This window comes from Hemiscyllium ocellatum, chromosome 11, assembly GCF_020745735.1.
Source record: "Hemiscyllium ocellatum isolate sHemOce1 chromosome 11, sHemOce1.pat.X.cur, whole genome shotgun sequence".
Lineage (NCBI taxonomy): Eukaryota > Metazoa > Chordata > Chondrichthyes > Orectolobiformes > Hemiscylliidae > Hemiscyllium > Hemiscyllium ocellatum.
In genome coordinates, this window is record NC_083411.1 from 69,128,031 (window position 1) to 69,145,694 (window position 17,664).

Here is a 17,664-nt window from a genome sequence, read left to right on the forward strand (position 1 = left end):
AACAGAGATCAAATGCTGATATAATTAAATAAATCATTAAGATTACAACAGGGGATCCATTAAACACAAAAAGTTGCTAATGGTTACAGTTATAAGAAGTTAAGCTATTTATTCAATGATACTTATGATTAACCCACAAGTATCAGCGAATGCATTAATTGCACTTAAAGCCTACAGAAGCGAAGTGAGTTACTGTACTTAAATTCACTTGGGGTCATTGCTGTTTACCTTAAGAGCTTTTAGTCCAAAATGACAGATGATTACTCTTTGGATAGTGAAAGGCTAAAGCTTGTTTTCTTCTCTGCATACATTTCAAAACACCCATCTAGAAAAGAGGATAACACATCCTGTTAAAGCCAGTACCTGAATGAATCCATTACTGCGACACAATGCTGTTCATATTGTCTCAACCAGAATGGTTATAGGAGAGTTATTCTGCGGTATTCCAAACCGTATATGATTATATAGATACTTGATGAATTGTGCAAAAATAACTTGCATTTATGTAGCTCCCTTGACATAGTTCTAATATCTCAAGGTGCTCCATGGGAACAATGCTTGACATCAAACCAAAGAGATATCAGGACAAGTGACAGAAAGGTTGATTAAAGAAGTAGGTTTTAAACTTTATCTTAAAAGAGGATAAAAAATCAGAGAGGCAATTTTGTGATTGTGAGATCCAGACATCTAAATACATCGCCATCAATGGTGAAGAGGTAATGACATAAACAAAGAGCATTATTGGAACTAAAACAATGAAGGACCTGGAGAAATAGAGCAAACTCAGAGAGGAGAAGGTCAATATATTAGGCTTTATAATGTGATGTTGGGTTAGACAGCTTAACAGTTCCCAGCTATTCTTATTTTGCATGAAGGTATTACATTATTTGCATGTGGCCTGTGCTCAACAGCAGTTTCATTGTCACTATCATCAGTGATCTTCTCAATCCCAATCTCACATTGGTAGAGCAGCCTCAGAAGCATTCCTAACTCCGCCAGGCCGTGATAGCAGGGACATGATTGACTGTGTTGGAAAATATTAATGCAATGAATGGCTGGACATTCTGCAGTGACTCGGGCCACACTCATTAACCAGAACCATTAGGCCAAATATATGCTGTCAAAGCTGGGGAACAACCACATTGGCCTAAAGAGAGCTTTGGGAAAAGTAGCTTTGATTGTCCCAAAGTTGCCTTTTTAAAACAAGATTCTTTCATGGGATGTAGGTGTCACTGTGAAGGCCAGCATTTGTCAGTCATCCCTAATTGGTCTTGAAAAGATTGGCTTGATGGATTAATTCAGAGGGCAACCAAGAGTTATTCACATTGTAGCAGGTCTGGAGATACACATAGGCCACAGCAAGTAAGAATGTCAGATTTTCTTCCCTATAGGACATTAATGAATCAGATGCATTTTTACAATAATTATAATGGTTACAAGGTCACAATTAGACCAGCTTTGTTTAACCATTCCAGGCTCTTACTCCTCTAAGGTTTCACCATCTGCCATGGTGCAATTCAAACCCGTGCTCCAATAACCATTAGCCTGGGGCTTTGGATTACCAGCCCAGTATCATTACCACCAAGCCTCCACTTGCCATTTGAAAGGAGGTGGACCCATTTAAATTGGAGATGTCCACTAAACAGCTTGTAAAATAGGAAAACGCACACTGGAAATATATTGTGTTAAATGATGAAGTCACTCAAAGCAGAACATCTTAAATCATCAAATCCCTACAGTGTGCAAACAGGCCATTCAGCCCACTGAGTCCACACTGACTCTCTGAAGAGCATCCCACCCAGACCCACACCATCCCTGTAACCCTTAGTATGAATGCGAGTCTCACAACCGTCTTCACTTGCCAAATATTCACTGTGGGAATGGCTGTCAGGTGTTGGGCCTCGTTGCTTTGGCCATTGACCACTTGACCATATCTGACAGATCAAACCTCTGTACCTCAGATTTGGATGTATTCGATTACAGTGCATCCATAACTTCAGATGAGCCATGATCTCATTGAATGTCGGAGCAGTCTTAATAGGGTGAATGGCCTACTTCGACTCCAATGTCTTATGGTCTTAATTATTTGGAAACCCTTGAGTAAAATAATTACTCTTCATCTCAGTCCTACATGATCAACCCCCTTACCTAACGACTGTGCTTCTATGTTTTGAATTCCCTGAGCATTGGTAACAGTCTTGATGCCTACTCTAACAAATCCCTTCAGAATTTGTTAGACTCAATGATATTGCTTCTCATCTTTCGAAACTCTAGAGAACACAGATCAAATTTACTCAACTTCTTAAGACAGAACAACAGAGACAGATTTAATGAATTTTGGTTGGACTGCTTCCAATGAACAATGGTGACTTTGTACACTTTTCACTGTACTTGAGTAAAACCTAATTTGAATTCTGGTGATGCTTATGGCAGTGGATGAGCTGAAACAAAGGTGAATTTGAACAGTGTTGTGGAAGTGAAGACAGGCAACCTTACTGATGGCATCAATATGAGTTTGGAAGCTTATCCTGAAATTGGATGTGATGCTAAAGTTGCAAACAGTTGCCTTAATCTCAGACTGCTGCCAGTTACAAATCTTTTTAAAGAATTCCATCAAGACTGATATAATTTATCCATTTGGAAAACACCAAACCAATAGGAAACGTTTGCCTGAGATTCTGTTGCAAAATATTGAAATTGGATGGATACCAAGTTATAACTATATTTAAAGCCATTGATCCAATGCATTTGTTTAATTTCCCAATTACATTCCTTTTGACACTAATCGCCCCTCACCTCCTGTAAATGTCTTGGTACAGTTACCTGAGGAAATGGACTGAGAAGAAAATGTCCTTAGTTTTGCTAGACTACAGTGTCAGTAACTCCATGAATAGCTGAACCCAAAAAATGTATCAAAGTTGTTCTTGAGTTGAATTTGGTTGGTTTAAACAGTGCTTGGGATAGCAATGGCTCTTTCAGTCACTAAGAAAGAGTTGGATAGAGCTCTCAAGGATAGTGGAATCAAGGGTTATGGAGATAAGGCAGGAACAGGATACTGATTAAGGATGATCAGCCATGATCATATTGAAAGGTGGTGCAGGCTCGAAGGGCAGAATGGCCTACTCCTGCATCTATGTCTATTGTCTATTGTCTATAAGAACTTTATGAGGATGAAAAAAGTGACTTTGGGGTGGATAAGGTGATTAAGGCTAAGCTGCTGGAATTAGCAGACAAGCTTGGGTTGGAGCTGCCTCCTTCTGTGAGGAAGTTAGAGATATGTACAGCAATAACTCAGCATTTAAATTTGCTGGAAATGCCATCTGAATCTTTAGAAGTGGTTCAAATTCAATTGAAAATGAAGCAGCTTGAGTTAGAGGCAAAAGACAAGGAAAGGGCAAAGCAAATGAAACTGTTTGAATTGTGATTAAAAATAGAAAAAAAAGAACAAATCGTTTTAGCAGAACAAAAAGAAAAAGAGAGAAAGACAGAGAGAAGAGCGAGAAAAAGAAACAGAGGAAAGGAAGAAAGAGAGAGAGTTTGAACTTCAGAAATTGACACTTAGACAGGAAAGTCAGCTTAAAAGGATGCAGATGAAGGCTGAAAGCAAGCTTATTAAAAAGAGAGTGAAGATGAGCAAACCCATGGTAGTCAAAGGCCTGATGGGAACCTGTTTAAATATATTCACGCATTGCCTAAATTTGATGAGAAGGATGTACAAACTTTTTTCTTCTCATTTGAGAAGGTGGCTAAATAATGCAGGGGCCAGTGACCATGAGGGTTTTGTTGATCACACAAAATGTGTAGGTTCAGCTAGTGAGGTATTCGTACCATGATCAAAGGAAGTATCTGGGGCATATGAGGGCATGAAGGAAGCCATTTTAGGTGCATATGAACTTGTGCCAGAAGCCTACAGAGACCATTTCAGGAATCAAAGGAGAGACCGCGGTCAAACCTATATTGAGTTTGAAAGGATCAGACAAAGTAATGTTGATGGGTGGATAAGGGCATTAAAAATAGAGCAAACCTGTGACGCTCTTAGAGAGGTGATTATTTTGGAGGAGTTCAAACATTCACTTCCTGGGGTAGTGAGAACTCAGGTGGAAGAGTAGATAGTGAAAACGGCTCAATATACAGCAGAAATGGCTGATGATTATGAGTTGGTTCACAAGTCAAATTTTGGTTTCTAACATCAGTTTCAACTCGTGCGGGATAAAAATGGGGAAAAGAGAAATCCTCAATGGGAAGGGAAAGGGAGATCTCAGTGAAGATCATAAGGATAACTCGCCAAGGAGTAAAAAGGAAACCCTTGAAGGGGAAAGAGAAGTTAAAATGCTCTGGTGTTTTCACTGCGATAAAGAAGGCCACATGAAACCGCAGTGTTGGTGGGTGAGGAAAAACATTGAGAAACCAGATATAGGAAAACAGGATAAGCCAGTGAATTTTGTTGGAGTGGTGATGGAAAGCACAGTGGAAGCTAAAAAGCTGTACCAGAATGTATATGCTGTTTGGAGGTTGGTTAAAGAGGAAGTGCCAGACCTTCTTAAACCATACACCTGCAAAAGTAAGTTTACTCATAAAGGCCAGGAGCAGCAGGTAAAGAGGTTATGATATTAAAAGAAATAGGATCTTCTCAATCTTTGATGTTGAAAGACGAGGAGATATGCACCTCTGAATGACTATTCCAGAAAAGGTGTTAGTAACGGGAATTCTTGGTGAGACCAGAAGTACTCAATTATGTAGAATGAGATTAGAGTGTCCAGTGAAGAGTAGAGAAGTCGTGGTAGGAGCACTGGACAAACTCTTAGCTCCATGAATACAATTTGTCCTTGTTAATGATATAGCTGGTTCGCAGGTAGGAGTGCTGCATACTGTAGTTGAAAAGTGAGTGGAAACTCTGGCAACTGAACTATTAAAAGATATCCTAGGATTTTTCCTGGCTGTGTGGTAGTGAGGTCATAAAGTCACTAGTTGAAACAGGAGACATCAAAAAGTTTAGATAAGAAATCTGAAGTGGAATTAGCAGAGACTTTATTTGAACAAATAGTTGAGACAAACCAGGAGCAGATAGATGACAAAGCAGACATCTTTAGGTCAGAGAAATTAACTGAGTTACAGCAAGAAAGATGAGAAACTAAAGTAATTGTATCAAAAAGAAGATATAGAAGAAGAATCTAGATGTACCCTGGAGTGCTACGATCTTAAAAATGATGCCTTTATGAGGAAATAGAGACCATCACATATTCAGGCAGATGAGAAATGGGCAGAAGTTCATCAAGTTGTAGAAAGTTATAGAAAGGAGGTGTTGCAGGTGCTACATGATCTACCAGTAGAAGGTCATTTAGGGGCAAGCAAAACTCAAGTTAAAATACAAAAACATTTTTACTGGCCTAGACTGCACAAGGGTGCACTTGACTTTTGTCAAACATGTCATACATGTCAGGCAATTGGAAAACCACAGTTAGTAATACAACCTGCACCTTTAATACTTATTCATTCATTTGAGGAACTTTTACAAGAGTCTTAATTGATTGCATAGGACCCCTACCTCAAACAAGAAGTGGGAATCAATATTTGTTAACAATAATGAATATGCCCACGACATTTCGAGAGGCCATCCCATTGCACGATAAAAGGATCGTAAAGGAGATACTCAAATTTTTCACTACATACGTCAATATTATTCAAGCCAGTTACGAACAGCTTAGGAATAAAACAATTTGAATCTATTGTGTACCATCCAGAATCGCAGGGAGGGCTAGAAAGGCGGCATCAGACATTAAAGATCATATTCGGGTTTATCATCAAGACTATCCAGATGATTGGGATAAGGGAATTCTGTTTGTACTTATTGCCATCAGCGATGCACCAAATGAATCGAACAAATTCAGGCCATTTGAATTAGTTTTTCGGCATGAAGTGAGAGGATTGCTAAAATTGTTTAAGGAGAAATTGTTAAGTCAGAATTCAGAGACCACACATTTGGACTGTGTGTCAGATTTTAGGAAATTTTTAAATAGAATGGGAGAGTTGGCTAGACAGCATTTAAAAGTATCACAGCATACAATGAAACGAGAAGCAGACAAGAAATCAGAAACTCGCAATTTTGCTATCAGAAATAAGGGATTAGTGTTACTTCCAGTGATAGGTGAATCTTTAAAAGCAAGGTTTAGTGGGCCTTATCAAGTCAAAAGGTTGAGTGAGGTGAACTATTTGTTAAGGGCTCTAGACAGAAAGCAATCTCACAGAGTGTGTAATATGAATATGCTCAAAAGGTATTTTGACAGGAAAGGAAAGCCAAAGGAGACTGTGCTATTGGTTACAACACAGAGGCAAGAACCACGTTCAGAGGATTCTGAACTAGATATTCCTCAAATTAAATTGGACAATGAGGAAGTTGTCAAAAATTGGGATAAATTATTGAGTCATCTACAAAACAAAATGAAAATGATCTGAAAGAGTTATTGCTATTGCATGGGAAGATAAGTGGAAATAAGTTGGGAAGTACTAATCTAATTATGCATGATGTAGATATAGGAGATGCTGTTCCAATTAAACAATATCCTTATAGGCATAACCCTCTAAAGTTGGCACAGGTTCATAAGAAGATTGAACACATGCTCCAAGGTGACACAATTGAAGTAAGTTACAGTGACTGGACTACAGTAGTGCTCAAAACTAGATGATACCCAATGGTTATGTGTGGGCTACCACAAAGTCAGTGTGTTTACAAAGGCTGATGCATATCCCATTCCATGTTTGGAAGACCGAGTTGAGAAGATAGGACAAACAACATATATTTCTACTTTGGTCATGCTCAGAGGATACTGGTGGGTACCATTGTTCAAAAAAGCGAAGACAATTTCAGCTTTCATAACGCCAAATGGACTGTATCAATTTAAAATCAAGCCATTTGGTATGAAAAATGTGCCAGCCACATTTCAGGGACAAACCAATAATGTCATTGCCGGATTACCTAAGCTTGTTGCATATATTGATGACTTGGTAAGTGTTAGTCACACATGGAAGAAACATTTGCAACATTTATCAGACTTGTTCAATCCACTTCAAAAGGCAGGTTTGGTGATAAACCTGGTTCAAAGTGAATTTTCCAGCGCCCAAATTACCTTCCTGGGTCATTTTACTGAACATATACAAATGGCTCCATGGGATACAAAAACAAAGGTAATTGGGGAGTTTCCCATACCATTGACAAAACGAGCAGCACTACAATTCCTGGGATTGAGTGGATTTGATCTAAAAATTCGCACCAAACTTTAGTAGTGTGGCTCCTTAGATCACTGAATAGTTAAAGAAAGGCAAGAAGTTTCAATGGATAGCCAACTGTGAGAAGGCATTTGACAGCCTGAAAGCTGTGTTAATCACTGCCACAGTGTTAGCCACACTTAATTTCACAAAGACATTCAAGGTGGCTATTATTATGAGGTTGAGAGCGTGTGCTGTACCTTTGAGAGAGTGAATGCTGTTCTGAACTGACAGCTTAGAAGCATCTGTGTATGTGACAGAATGAGAGTCTCAGAGAGTACTGGAAAATTGGAAATATGTAACATCTGGCTGTGAAATGGATACCTGAGTTTTGGTTGCTGTTTTGACAACAATTCAAAATTAACCAATCAGTTTAAATTATGCCCCAGAATACTTAAAGCGAATCGAATTTAAATTTATTGTTTTGCCAACATCGAACCAATGAGATGATCCAATGTTGGGGATATAAATGTGCGGATATTTTGAAATATGGAGAGAGAGCAACAGACATTAAGACCGATCTAAGAAATTTGGAAACACTCTATGAAAGGTACCTTTTCACATGAAACATACTTGCAGTAACAAGAAAGATGACCCGGGGTTGTGCTCTTACAGGAAGATGATGAGAAGATAAAAAGACCTAACGGATATTTCTCCAGGTAACTGAACATTCACCAGCAGGAATATTCAACAGTTGAGATGGAGACTTTGAGCTTGGTGTTGATGTTACATTTCAATGTTTATATTACCACTAATGTATCTGAGACAATTATATACACTGATCATAATCAATTGAAGTTTGAGTATATGCTGCATCAGGCAAAAGGCTTTCAAGTTTAAAAGAAAAGAATTATACAATGAAAGGGGAGTGGCCAGTTCTCCAAGATCAGCTTTTTCTGGTTTGGTTTAGTTTGGTGTGGTCTTAGCAAGCAGTTTTTTGAGACGACTGGTCAAAGAAACAGCTACATGGAAGAACATCTCTTTCGATCTCCTGTAAAACCCTGTGTTTATTTTTACCTTTTTTATCAAGGGGTGTTTTGTCAAGGGATTGTTAAAGGAATTTGGGGCAGCATCATTAAATTGGGATAATCTGTTGGATTTTCGGATAGATTAAATTATTCTGTATTCTGTGTGTGTTTGTTTGGTTTTCTTTCTGTAATCTTGCAAGTAAATGCTGTTCTTTTTAAAGCTAAGGGCCTGGGGTAGCTGCATCCCTGCTGGAATATCCACTCTACACCTGCTTAAAATATCTAGCAAAGTTGGGGCTGGGCTACTTTCTTGAAATGTTTTGAGGGTCTCCTCTGCATTGGGGAGACAGGACGCCTACATGCAGAATGCTTCAGAGAACATCTCCAGGACACCCGCACCAATCAACCCCACTGCCCTGTGGCCAAACACTCTAACTCCCCCTCCCATTCCACCAACAACATGCAGGTCCTGGGCCTCCTCCATCGCCAAACCCTAACCACCTGATGCCTGAATGAAGAATGCCTCATCTTCCACCTTGCAACCCTGCAACCATATGGAATTAATGTGGATTTCACCAGTTTTCTCATTTCCCCTGCCCCCACCTTATCCCAGATCCAACTTTCCAACTCGGCATCACCCGCATGACCTGCCCTGCCTATTCATCTATCATCTACCCACTTCACTCTCCCCTCTGACCATTACCCCCGTCTCCGTCTACCTATTGCATTCTCAGCTACCTTCTCCCCAGCCCCACCCCTCTCCCATTTATCTCTCCACACCTTGGCTCACAAGCCTTAATCCTGATGAAGGGCTTTTGCTCAAAACGTCGATACTCCTGGTCCTCGGATGCTGCCTGACCGGCTGTGTTTTTCAAGCACCACGCCCTTGACTCTAATCTCTAGCAACTACAGTCCTCACTTTCCCCTCTATCATTATGGTCTTGGTAACATCTGCTTCCTTGGTCAAGGCAGATGCAAAATGTTCATTTAGTTTTGTTTCAAAAACATACTTTATTCATAAATTATCAATAACTAAAGCAACAAGTGCAACATAGGTCTGTGTTGATGTTATGGAAAATAAAGTGCAATTTTGACATTCTTCATTACAGCTTCAACCCAGTTGCATTAAAAGGCATTTTCTAATTATGCAAGAAATCAATTTACATTCCTTTAAGGGAAAAAAAAGGGTTATTGGATCTTAATAGACCCTCATTGAGGTTTGGTAGAGAGACCTTAGATGGTGGTCTTTCCCCACTGTCACTTGGCAGCAGCTGCCCCAAGCTTAAGCACATCCCTCAGCGCGTAGTCCTGGACCTTGTAATGTGCCAGTCAGGAACACTCAGTCAAGGCCAACTCTTTGCACGGGAAGACCAAGACATTTTGGGCAGACAAAGAGCATTTTTCACTGAATTGACGTTTCTCTGGGCACAGTTGATGTTTGTCTTGGTGTGCATCCCAGGGAACAGTCTGTAGAGCACAGGGTCCTGCGACATGGAGCTGCTCGACATGAACCTCAATATAAGTCACTCATTTCATACCTCAGCCTGACTCCATGTCTAAATCTCCTGTATGCTCCATAATTGGCCCTCTTTTTGCATTTACCAACTTTTAAGTTGCTGTGTCAGTAGAAGACTTTGAGACTCCCTTTTATGTTATTTGCCAGTCTTCTTTCATAATCCCTGTTTCATTCTTTTGCTTGATTTTTCAAATCCGTCTTCCAAGTGTCTTGTTTTCAGCTTGATTCTCAATTGTTTATTCTCCCTGATAACTATCATAACCACATGTTGTCTTTTCGAAGTGGGAAAAAGAGATGACATAACACTGCCTACAGGGCATCTAGGACTAGAGCAACAAGCCAAGTAGCAAATTATTGCTCTAACCAATCAAATAAGGATTATGAAAGTGACAGGACAAGTAGGGAGAAGGAAGTCTGAATGAGAGTGGTAAATTCAATGTCAAACTGTGCATATTTCAGGGTGAGTTTACTTCAGATCTACATTGCAAATACAGCTTCATGTCATTCGAAGTAATTCAATTGTGAGCCACACATCACATTTTTGTAAAGTAATTGGCCGAACAGTCCAACTCAGACGGTGGATTTTTGAATTCCAAGTTTAATGGCACTTCTATCCTCATTTGAAATTGCTGTGACATTTACATTAATAACATCAAATACATCATTAACTTTGCTGTTATTGTGCAGGTTAATATAAAGTCCACATACTCCACTGGTCACAAAAGGGGCATTTAAGACTGGCAGGAAAACTGGCAGAAAAACCTTCAAATTTCCTCCCAGCTTCCATAACGGGGGAATGTTATGGCTAACATTGTGTATGGAAAGAGTTTCATTTGCTTCCATAGACTTTCTGTATGCATTGCAGAAAAAAATACAGATTTTTATTGAAGGAAATGACAATGATCAGGTAAGAATCAAGCTTATCTGTTGAATTAGTTAATTTTGGTAATGGAGCAGCTAAATTCTTTGCTTGAGTCCTTAATACTCATGAATTTGTTGGCACATTCCTGGGTATCATAGATTAGACAGCACATATTGGCCTTAGAATGGATATACTGTTCATTCACCAGAATGATGCTGGGATTTAAACTGTGCACATATGAGGGTAAGATGTATAAATTTGGCTTGTACTCTTTGGAGCTTCGGAGGTTGTGGATGATTGAATTAAAACTTTTTAAGGGTTAGTGCAGAGAAACTATTTCCTCACGAGCCAGCATCCAGAACAAATGGATATAATCTTCAATTCAAGAGCATAATCACGATGTAGCATTTTCTTTTAAAAAAGGGAGTGAAACTCAAAATCAGCTTCGCAAAAAGACGACAGATGGTGAGGGATAACTGGAACTTTCCAAAACAGAGGTTGATAGACCTTTGTTGTCTAGCGTCAATAAAGCAGGAGTTTGGACTTGGGACGCAGATCAGTTATGACTTAATTGAACGGTTAAACAGGATTGAGGAGCTGAATGACCCATTCCTGCTCCTATTCCAACCATATTGAATGATTGTAAACAATGTTGTACTACACACCTACCTAAGTCATTACCACTTCACTCTTAAACTGTTCATTACACTGTACTCAGCATCCTTACAACCAGCTGAATAGCAGTTAGTACAGGGAGTCATAAACTAAGGAATTATAACCAGTTTACAGAAAGAGGTTGATGTACCATTTAGCCATATATTTGACTCTCCCTTAGGGGAAATTGAAATCAAAATCAAATGATGGTTCAATAAATTATTATAAATTCAACTTTACCAAGTTTAACCAAGAAATTTGATTTTCAAATCAAATTAACAAGCACTGAGTAAAATAGTTTTCTAATCTCTGCTTAGTTTTCCATTGAATGTATCTTAGCTTGATCACATGTCGCACTGAATTGGGGCATGCTGCACTGCATTGGGATGTGCTGCACCATACTGGGGTGTGCTGCACTATACTGATGCATGCTGAATGATATTGGGGCATGCTGCACTGTATTGAGGTGTGCTGCACTATATTAGGGCATGCTGTACTGCATTGGGGTGTGTTGCACTGTATTGGGGCATGTTTTACTGTACTGTTGCATGCTGTACTGTAATAGGGCATGCCACACTGTTTTGGGGTATACTGCACTGTATTAGGGCATGCTGCACTGTATTGGGGTGTGCTGTGCTGTATTGGGGCATGTCACACGTATTGGGGTGTCCTGCAGTGTATTGGGGAATGCTACACTGTTTTGGGGTGTGCTGCTCTGTATTAGGTCAAGGTGCACTGTATTGGGGTGTGCTACACGATATTTGGTCTTGCTGCACTGTACTGGGGCGAGCTGCACTGTATTGGTGCGAGCTGCATTGTATTGGAGTATGATACATTGTATTGGGGTGAACTGCACCATATTGGGGCATGCAGCTGCATTGCATTCGGGTGTGCTGCGCAGTGTGCTGCAGTGTATCGGGGTGTGCTGTACTGCATTGGGATGTGCTACACAGTGCTGCACTGTATTGGGGCATTCTGAACGGTATTGGGGCAAGCTGCACTGCATTGGGATGTGCTACACTGTATTGAGGCATGCTGCACTGTATTGGGGGTGTGCTGAACTCTATTGGGGCATGCCATACTGTATTGGGGTGTGCTGCACCGTATTGGGGCATGCCACACTGTATTGGGGTGTGCTGCACAGCACTGGGGTGTGCTGCAATGTATTGGGGTGTGCTGCATTGTATTGGGGTGAGCTGCAATGTCTTGGGGTGTGCTGCACAGCACTGGGGTGTGCTGCAATGTATTGGGGTGTGCTGCATTGTATTGGGGTGAGCTGCAATGTATTGGGGTGTGCTGCACTGTATCCGGGTGTGCTGTACTGCATTGGGGTGTACTGCAACTGCATCAGGGTGTGCTACACTGTTTTGGGGTATGCTGCACTGTATTGGTGCATGCTGCACTTTTTAGTGGTGTGTTGCACTGTTTTGGGGTGTGCTGCACTGTATTGGTGCATGCTGCACTTTTTAGTGGAGTGTTGTACTGTTTTGGGTGTGCTGCACTGTATTGGAGCATGCTGCATTATATTGGGGCATGCTGCACCTTTTTTGGAGAGTGCTACACTGTATTGGGGCATGCGGCACTGTATTTGGATGTGCTATCCTTTATTGAGGAGTGCTGAGCTCAACTGCAGAAATGTGGCACTAGATTGGGAATAATGCATTTTATTGGGGTACTGAACCATATTGGGTGAGCACTGTGCTTTGGTGGAGAGTGTTGAGCCCATTGTGGAATGAGCTGCTGTATTGGCTGTTGTGTTCTTTTGGGAGTACAGGGTTGTATTAGCTGCGCCTGTAGCTGTATTTTCTGTTGGAGAGGAGGGATGAAAGGGTATTGGTGCACTGTGTGGGGAGTTCTGACTATTTTGTGGAAGTGCTGAGCCCAATTGGATGTGTGCTGAGATGGATTGGTGTGGGTGGGGGTAAGTGCTGCAGTATTTAGTGCCATCAGCCAATTCATGATGTCACCTTATGTCCTTTGCTGCAAGGATGCAACACTTCAAAATGTATTCATTGCTTGCAAAGCATTTTGAGACATTCGGTCATTGGCACTGTTCTCCAATCTGCTGCATCCAATAATTGTGCAGGTACTGGCCATAGGTGATATCACCAGTTGAAGAGCTCAGTAACTTGGCTAGTAAGAACTGTAAAATACAGAATGTAGCCTGCAGTTACACTAAAGCCAAGCATTCATCTTTTATTGCAGAATAAAACATGATATTTACTTCTTCCAATGAAAGGTCCCAACTTGAAAATGAAATATTTCTTTTTCCACAGATGCAGCTTATTTTTGATATTTTTCTTTCTTTTACTTCACACTTCTAGCATTCACAATTTTGTTTTCTATTGTCAATAACATTTACTTTGTTTTTGTTTTAAGCTGGTCTTCTTTACTGCAATATATGTGGCATCAGAATTTGGAACCTCACGATTATCCATTAGTCACCAAGAGGTCAGCTTAATTGCGGCAGAAAATAATCCTTCCACTAATGTGTAATTTTAGGAAAATGTAGCTGAATAAGGTTCGAAGGTTCACTCTTCACTTCCTACGCACATCCTAGAGGAAACAATTTTCCCTTATAACAGAACCAGACTGTACACTTAGACTTTAGAACAAATAGCGCCTGAAAATTACTTGGCAAACATTTTATGCTGAATGACGTTCTCATAATCTTACTGGAAAATGAAACCATAGTGTTAATTTTTCAAAAAGCTCTTTCAACAAACAAACCATTTTATTATGTCTCTCATTATAGCTAATGTTTTTAAATTAAGAAATGTAATCAGCAACTTTTGCTTAATATAAATTATCTTGCAATAACTTATCCTTGGTGTCTGTAAATCAATTAAAGCAATAAACATTCAGCGTTCATTCCTGTTCAGCTTCAGATTTTGACTGAGCAATTCGGCAAAAACTATTTACTTTGGTTGAGAAGTCACTGATGTAAAGTCATCAATTTAAAATTGTTACTAAGACAATCAGGAAACACTTTATTTTGCAAAGAATTGTCAGAACACAGTGTGTTGCTTATCAAGATGCTTGAGATAGTGAATATTGCACTGTTTAAGATAAACAGAAAAAATACCTGAAGCCGAAGAATTCAAAAGCAATGGATTTAGTTGAGTACTGGTCCAGCTCAAAACGGGCACAAATGTCATTAAGTTGTGAACTTAATGGCCATTCCTGTAGGAGTCAGACAGAAACTTTCTGAAGCATGTGGCACATCCATAACATGAGACTGCTTCCTTTCAGACCTGCAAATTGTAAGTCTTCCCTAAAGGTTCAAATGACTTCCTTCAGTGCTGTAAAAGTCTATGGCCTATGGGGAATAGTCACTATCAGGACTGAAAACTTCCAGGATGATATCTTGCAGAGTTTAGAGTCACTCATAAGCTCAGATACTTGATCCATATGCTTTCAGTCTATGAGTTGCTTTTTCCCCATAAGGACCTCTGGCAGTAAAATATCAGTCATACCATTTCAAGATAATATCTAGCATGGAAACACTATTGGAACATTGTGTTGCTGATGTTGAATGTCTACTGTAACTAAATTATTTTGGATCAATCTGTAAATCAGTAATGCTTAAACCGTTATCATATGATACAAAGAAGTGTTGTTTTAATAAAGAATTCCACAAATGAAAGATTTTTGCTTCATTTCAGAAAAAGCACAGCTTTGTTGCTTGTTATGCTGAAATGTGGGCTTTGAATTAGCAGGGTTAGAATGAGTTAAGCTATCATTGCACATCCTAGAATATTATAACTGCTTGACCACAATCCCTGTTTATTTTTGCTAACAACAAGAGATCTGTGACAGGAGTGCCAATATTAGGCGACATTTCTTTGACATGTATTAATAATGGCTGAGATTTGTCAATTTTACCATAATTTCTTCCTGTTGCTATTTTTCAGGAGTTTAGGATATGGACAATGAAGTAAAATCCTGCTGTACTTAACATGGAATATTAGTGGAACACCGCAGACTTGTGCCCACAATATATACTCTAGGAAAACATGAAAGGCCATGTGCCTTCCTGAATTCCTTTGCTTGTTTATACTGCAACGTTGCAATAGTTTTCATAAGAATAAAAACCATGGCCAATCTCCACAGAGGTCACACAATACACATTAAATGCCTATTATCACTGAGCCTTCAGTCATCTTTGGATTTTTGTCATTTTTTTCATATATCATTATTGTTAACCTGACCTTTCATTAAAAGTTTATCTAAGTGCTACAGTTTTCACACAATCCCTTTCACTCTGTTAGCTTAATGTTAAAACCATAACAGTAAACCACTCTAAGGAGCTGTATCAGGAATGGTTTAATTGCTGGTGAATTGAAATGTATAAATTTTACTTGACTATCTCATGCTGTTATGGCTTAAGACTTCAGTAAATGTTGAAGTTCTATTCCTGGAACATTGAGTGAGATGGTACGGTACCTGACTGCTAATGTTACGGAAGAATCCGATCATCACCACAGAGATACATTAGCTTGGCTGAGTGAATACAAGATCTTAAGCAAGGCCCTTGATTTGATCTTTGTTTTTCTTGCAAATATTTCAGCAGAAGATGAATACATTAATGACAATTAATTGGGTTAAATGTGGAGATGCAATGGCTATTTTGTTCAGAACCGCTACACACATAAAGTGTTGCTGTAAACATACACAAGGAAAAAGAAGTGCAGTTTTTCTGTGCCCAAACTGAGGCATTCTTTTCCATTGTCCGCCATGACACATTAATAACGCTTTGACATCTGCGTCAGTAGGCAATGGGTTTCATGTCCTACTCCAGAAATATTGGCTGAAGTTTCAGTTGGGAGCATTGTTGGGAGCATGCCTAAAAAGTCTAAGAACAAAGGAATGGGTCTTCAGAGATGAGGTCATAAGCTGGAGGAAGTAACAGAGATAGCAAAGCGTGAATTTTGAGAGGAATTGGGAATGGTATGCAAACTGGAAGCAACCTAAGTGAGAAAGTCTGGATCTGATGGACAATCATGACAGGTTTGAAATTGGTTAGAAGCTGGAGAGAGTTAGATTAGTTCCAGAATGTGAAGGATCAAAGTCAGTAATGCAACCATTGCAACAGTAGAGTTTGGAGGTTTTAGAAACAAGAAGGAGGGTTTCAGTCTGAGGTACCAGTGAAGACAGGCAAAGGTTTGGAAGTGGAAGGGCTTTGTTAGAGACAGGATATGGAGTTGGAAATTCATCTTGGAGCAGAAGAAGATGTTACAATTGCAAACAGTCTCATTAAACCTGAGGAAATGGATAGGCAGTGACACGGAGATAACAATCAAGATACAGAGTTTGTAATGAGGGTTGTAGATGAAGGGATTGGTCCTCCCAATATTAGGCTGGAATGGACCAAGATGGCAGAAGAGGGGTCCAAAGAGATAGTGAGGCAGATCAATAGTAGCAGCGTGTGGCTGCTAACTCCATGCCTGCATGATATTATCACAAAGAAGAAACATTAAATAGAGGAAATATATAAAGTAGATATGTTTGAGAATTACTTGGGGTGATGATATAGAGGTGGGAAAGGAACTTATTCTTGGCATTGCTGTGGTGAGGGTTGAATTGACATGCTTGGAACCAAGTGATAGAGTGCCAGGAGGTTGGATGACAAAAAGCAGTCATTGGATGAGGGTAGTGTGATTGGTGTATCAATGCAGAACAATTGACAAGGACTAACAGCTGTGGTTAGAGAAATTAATTTTGACTTTTCTTACGGCACGATTTGGAACAACAGAAGCCTGACAAATGATATCCTAAAATGAAACAATATTACATTTGAAATGTTCATAGCCAACATGCTTGCCTTTTTTGATGCAGGCAATATCCAATATAACTTATTCAGAAATTGCAATGGTTCCCTCATCTTATGAGCTGTAAAACATCCATAGTCTCAATCAATGGAAGACAAGTTCTTAATTTGCAGCAATCCAGAGATTGGGGAAGTATTGACCAACTTGTTGGCGAAATTCACCCAGCTAGAATTCTTCCTCCGGCCTTGTTTTTTGGTAATGGATCAGAAGGAAGATGAGAAATAAGGCCTTATTGAAGATAACTACCCTTCCAATTTGGTAATTCTCCTGCTAAGATGAATTCTGCATGCTCTTTCTTTTTATTTGTTTTCTGAGCCATTATTCTCCCATTTATGAAGAGTGCTATTAGAGTATCAATTAGTTAATTGTTTGATGTTTTTCCTTTGGTCTTTTAAGTTGGATTAGGACAGGCTGGTATTTGAACTGGCACTGAAATTTGGTAACACCATTTCTATGAGTGGTTGAGTGGCAAATTCTGAGATTCATATATAACTGTTCTAGATCAAGCACAATTATCTGTATATGACAAAATCATCAACAGGAACTTATTCACTGAATTAGCTGAAAAGC